The sequence below is a fragment of the Lepisma saccharinum genome, chromosome 20 (assembly GCF_977018435.1).
Source record: "Lepisma saccharinum chromosome 20, izLepSacc3.1, whole genome shotgun sequence".
Lineage (NCBI taxonomy): Eukaryota > Metazoa > Arthropoda > Insecta > Zygentoma > Lepismatidae > Lepisma > Lepisma saccharinum.
In genome coordinates this window covers 13,251,772-13,257,771 of record NC_139248.1, presented here as the reverse complement: position 1 = coordinate 13,257,771, position 6,000 = coordinate 13,251,772, and the positions used below count along the sequence as shown (strand labels likewise).

Below are 6,000 nucleotides of genomic sequence, written 5' to 3'. Positions count from 1 at the left end.
AACACCAAATTAATCAATAAGTGCTTGAATGCCATGGGTTCCTATGACCAACCAAACCCAAAGTTTAAGCAAACATCCCCCACCTAGGATGTATTGATTGATTAAAATTTGCGGCACACAACCCTGCAGTAGATTGATTCTACTGGTCTTAGGTCCAAACGCCAGAGCCTCGTTGGCCTACAAGACTGTCCCCACCTAACAATTTCCACTTCGGGCACTGGTTGTCACCCTCTACCACTGTGTAAGTTTACACACAAGTTCAACAACTGGGGAAATCGAATGACGTTTCTTATCCGTGAGTAGATAACAAGAGTGGATTTTTTTAACAGTGTGCCGTATCATCTACGCTTTGATTAGAACTTGATAACTGACAACGGAAATTTGTAAAGAAATCAAATTGTTTTCACTTGTGCTGTGGTTGTGTTATTGGAGCGTTTGAAACTGAAGTAAGTACTATTGGTTACCAGCAGGGAAAGGACTTGTATGTGAATACATATTTATGTATGACGCTGAAATCACTTATATTTTGTATTATCTTTGGCTGTCATGGCATGCAGACTCGAAAAATTCAGTTCTTATTTTCCATATTTGTACATACATATATTAGGTTTTTGCTCATATTTGACATACTTTAGTTATTTCTGTATATTATTTCCATGTTTCAGAACATTACTCAACATATTCTCCATATACGCGCAATAACTACATGTCCCCGTGTGACAGAGTTGGGTAAATTTCTTGCGAATAACTGACAAAGTCCGAAGCGACCTTAAAAAAAAACGAAAGTTTACGACCTTTTTTATATCCTCCAATTGCATTAATTACAAGTTTTTTGTCATGCGAACAATATATATATATATATCTTTATCAATTTTTCACCTCCCAACTTTTGCTATTGTAAAACACATGAACTTCTTGTTTATTTACAATTGTTGTAAACAATGGAGAATGAGAGCATCGGCTCCTGATTGTTACAAACGTTAGTATGGCAACTTTGGAAGACTGTCCCAAGTCGAACAGTCCATTGCTAACCACACCCTCGCTAATAGTTGCACGCCCGACGGTAGCGCCAGAAGCAACGATCTTGTGGCAGACGTACGGGATTTGCATCTGGTTTCTCTTCAAGACAGTCACGGTAATAGTTACAATGTCGAGACTGTATTTTAAGTAGCACGTTTAGTGTCTAGTATTATTAAAAATGAAATTTGGTAAGGGTATCGAATCGACCCTTCTTAACAGAAATATGTATGATACATCGTTGGAAAAGGTATGAATCAAGGATTCCAGAAATGTAAAATTTAAGGTGAGGAAACAATTGGAAGTGAAAAAAAGTAGTATTAATTGCCCCCCGATTCCGGGCACCGTCCCTGGGGTAATTGACCTACCTCTACCGCGGCCCCGCCTTTTTCTATAGAGTCCCTTTGGAGGCACGAAAATCATAAATACGGATGAAGAAACGAAATAAAGAAAGTTGAATCCTAGTGGAAATTCGCAAACAATCCAGATTAAAAGCCAAGGTTCGACCTGGCAATACTGTGTTTTATATCATGGATTTCGATAAAGGAAAGCTCCTATGGTAAGTAATGTAAGAAAGTTTATATTATTTCACGGAGCAGGAACTTCTAATTGAAAAATGCACAGTGCCAAATCGTTGCATGAATTAAGTACTAAGAGTGAACATATTTTCCTTTTACGCCGAAATGGTAAAACACAAGAGTAGAGATTTGACACCAGCCACTCAAAGAAAGAGAAGAGAGAGAGAGAGAGAGAGAGAGAGAGAGAGAGAAAGAGAAAAATGAGAAAGAGGAAGAGAGGGAAATAGACGGAGATAGAGATGGGAAGAGAGAGAGAGAGAGAGAGAGAGAGAGAAAGAGAAAAATGAGAAAGAGGAAGAGAGAGAAACAGACGGAGATAGACAGAGATAGGAAGAGAGAGAGAGAGGGAGAAAGAGGACATACGAAAGAGAGAACAGAGAGAGAGAGAGAGAGAGAGAGCGAGAGAGAGAGAGAGAGATTTCCTGCTCAAGATGTTCCGTTATGTGCTATTTAAAAATCTATGACGTTGATGGGAGTTATGTGGGTTGGTGTATATAAAGTACCACATGTTCTGTACAGTTAGTGTGTTCATCGTGAAGTAGCAGGAAAGAGAAGAGCAAGATGGAGAAAAGCGGTTCTGCCAAGTCAAGAAGAGTGCAAAGATCTGGTGGTGCCGAAGTATCTGTAGTGTCCAAATCTGCAACAACACGTTCAGGAGGAGTTACTGCAACGTCAGCTGTAGCACCTGCATCTCTACAGGGAGGAAAGGTTTGGAATGCGAAAAGAAAACTTAATTTTCAAGGGAATAGTTATGTGCAGCAGCAGTTAAATATGCTAAAACAGCTCTCTGGAACCAGCATGGAGGAAAATGGTGCCCAGTCCTCTTCCACATGGAAACCACGGAAGCAATACCTGTTGGAGGTATGTTACCCTTTGAGTAAAACTGCATTCAAGAGTGCGACTGTTGGATTTGATGTGGAGAACGATTTTTCTGTGTGTGTGCGTATTGCTCGCCACAACAGCCAAGGAATTGTGTTGTGTATGGAAGAATGGTGTACACTGATGGAGTTGGGGGGAAATATATCTAATTATTTATCTAGTGAAGAAGAGTTGGTTTTGTCGCCTGCGTTGCTAGGTGAAAAATACATGCTTTCTTTTGGCAAATTGTACAATAAGAAAGTTATTCAGTTTGTGGATATTTTTGATTCGGAAATACCAATGACAATGATGTTAACTACCTGGACAGAGCTTTTACGATTGTCTGATTGCATATCTAAGATAACTAAAATGTATTGTGAATATCAGACCCAAATACGTGAATATTACGAGTCTTATATTTCATTATGTGTTGGATCAATTAAAGATACTTGTTATGGTTGTACTAATAATTCAAATGATCATAATTGTCAGGAGATTACCAATATAAAAGATCAAGTAGAGCGACATGAACTGCCGATATTTGATAATTGTGTTGAATTTTTAAGTGAAAGAGTGAAATGTGAGTTGGGACTATTTTTTCGCGATGTATGTGTGGAGGTTATCACTTCTAAACTGAGCAAGTGATGAGAACTTTTGGTAAAGTTCAGGTTGTAATGGTGTTGGGAGGTTATTTGTGACAACTTGTAACGGTGTTGGGAGCTTATTGACCTGAAAATTTTCTCTTCTTGGAAAGTTATTTGTGACAGACAGTTATGTGGAAAGTTCCTAGTGTGTATATATATATAAAAGATGTGAGATGTCCACTATATCACTATGGCAAGTCAGAATATACAGAACGCTTCAGCTCTGGCTGACACAGAAGATATCGAACATATTATTTTCGAAAGTTGTGGATGCTTTTCTGGCTTCATTGACAAGTATTGTCTGTTAAAAAGACTACATACTTATGTACCTAAGTATGCTGTTATTTGTGATGGTTGTTTTACGAATGCACCAAATCAACTGGCTCACCAGTGCTTGAGTAAGCATTATTTGGAGTGTGATAGTGTTGAAAGTGCTGACGAATGCGAACGCTGTTTTACATGGAAGATTTCCAACCTAAAAACTTATCTTAGGGAGCCGGATAATTTTTATCACATTTTCTACCATTTTATGGATACTCACCCTAAGATTGAATACGATCTTGAAACAGAGTCGGACGCTTATTTGCTGCTTTGGACTCTAAGTGATGAGAGAGATTTGATGCACAATTTAGTTCGGTGTATACATCAAAACGAGATACATCACGGGGACAATTTCTGCTGTGAGTAGTTGCATTAAAGAAAAAAAATGGCTTTTATAATTGATGTGCAAGGTTTTAGAAGTAAAGACAATAGTTTTCTAATTCGTGAAATTTGTGTTTGCTCAACAGATTTAACAATTGTATATCATGCTTTTGTTGATATTGGAAAGTTTGACTTAGATTACAAACAATGTAAGTGGTTAACATATAACCACCATGGTTTGTTATTTGCAGAACCGAAAGGTTATGACATCAAACATGTGAAGGTGTTTTTTAGTGAGCTAAAGAGGGAAAATACAATATTTTACTGTAAAGGGTTGGAAAAATCAAAGTTGATTCAAAATGTATTTAATATTGACAATATTGTCGATCTCGATACAAGGCGCTGTCCATCATTAAAAAATCTTGTTATGTATCAGGGTGGATGTTGTAGTTACCATACATCAAACGAACCATTTTCTCAATCAGGCTGTGCTTTTAGAAATGTTCAAAGACTTGTTACTTGGTTCAATATGAAATAACAAATCTCAGATATGTTGAGATTTTATGCAAATGAATTTTATGTATATATTAATGAATGCAAAATAAAGTTTAATTGTGAATTTTGTTGTTTCATTCCAAGAATATTTTAAAGTATAAAATCAAAAACAAATATGTGAAATATAATTTTTATTATTTTTGTATATATATTTGCACCATATGGAAATGAAAACAAAGACAAAATATAAAGTATAATTTTTATTATTCTACTATATATATATATATATTTACAATTGTACATACAACACCAAAATACACTGCCCTCCAGAAATTAAGCAACAACAAGAAAATGTGAGATAAAAGAGAAAACAGTTGGAGAAAAGAGAAGAAGAGTTCTGGGCACGCTGAAAGAAAGCAACGAATGCGTTATGGAAAACAGGTGAGTCATAAAGTGCGATCATCGTGCCCTCGCACGGATTTCTGGCGTACCAGGTATTGGAGTCGAAGACGCGCGTTCACGGAAGAGGTGTGTGTCTCTATCTGGAGAGTGCAGAGGTGAGTCAAGTGTGCGGAAAGGGTCGAATATGGCAACCAGGCATCATTTGGCTGATGAATTACGGTGGCGTGCCATCGGTAGACTAGAAGCAGGGCAGCGTCAGGACGAAGTGGCCAGATGGCTCAATGTCGATCGTTCAGTTGTCAGTAGGTTATGGAACAAGTTCCAGAGAACGCAAAATGCATCGCGGAGTTTCAGTGGAGGTCGACCGCGTGTGACATCGGTCAGGGATGACCGATATATCCGTTTGACAAGTCGGCGTAACAGGTCCGCAACAGCTACCCAAGTGCGTGCAGCGGCTATTGCTGCCACAGGACGGCCTATGTCAACGAGTACAGTACGCAGACGGCTACGCGAAGGTGGGTTGTATGCCAGGAGACCAGTGTTGTGTATACCACTCACCCAGCGTCAGAAGACAGCCCGCTTACGTTGGGCACGAGAACATGTGAACTGGACACTGGACCAGTGGCAGTCCGTTCTCTTCACTGATGAGTCCAGATTCTCACTGGACAGTGATTCGCGACGCCGATTGGTCTGGAGAGAGGCAGGAACTCGTTTCCATCCCTCCAATATTGTTGAAAGGGACAGATATGGTGGTGGAGGTGTGCTTGTATGGGGTGGCATTTCTATTGGTGGACGTACTGACCTCTATATCCTCCCACGTGGCACCATGACAGGTCAGCGCTATAGGGATGAGGTCCTTGCACGTTATGTGGAACCATTCGCACGAGAACGAGGTCCGGGCTTCATTCTGCAGGACGATAATGCCCTTCCCCATAGGGCAGGACTAGTCGATCGGTTCTTGGACGAACACCATATTCAACGCATGGTGTGGCCATTCCGTTCCCCGGACCCTAACCCCATTGAACACATGTGGGATGCTCTGGGGAGACGTCTCGCTGGTCTTGTGCCCCCTCCACAAACACTCCAAGACCTTCACCTGTCTCTCTCCCAACAATGGACCCTCATACCCAATGAGTTGGTGGACAACCTTATTGGCAGCATGCGGCGGCGTTGTGAGGCGTGCATTGCTGCGCGCGGTGATCATATCCCTTATTAGTGTCAGATAATGGTCACTTTCCGTCTCCAACGTTTACCACCTGTGATGCTCCAAGCGTACATTTCATTTCTTTTGCCCACGAGTGTACCTTGTTTTGTGTTTCTTCTGTTCTGTAAGGCGTGGGACACTTGTTTCTTTCGTTACAAAT

General features: G+C 40.2%; 1 protein-coding gene across 1 annotated transcript in view; it reads left to right on the top strand.

Annotated features, from left to right (window-relative positions):
- Window positions 1–318: 318 nt before the first annotated feature.
- GstD11 (Glutathione S transferase D11) overlaps window positions 319–6,000 on the top strand; it is a 35,972-nt gene continuing 30,290 nt past the window's right edge. Inside the window, exon 1 of the mRNA XM_083142130.1 lies at window positions 319–446. The gene's annotated coding sequence lies outside the window, so the exon portion shown is untranslated. The remainder of the gene's footprint in view (window positions 447–6,000) is intronic.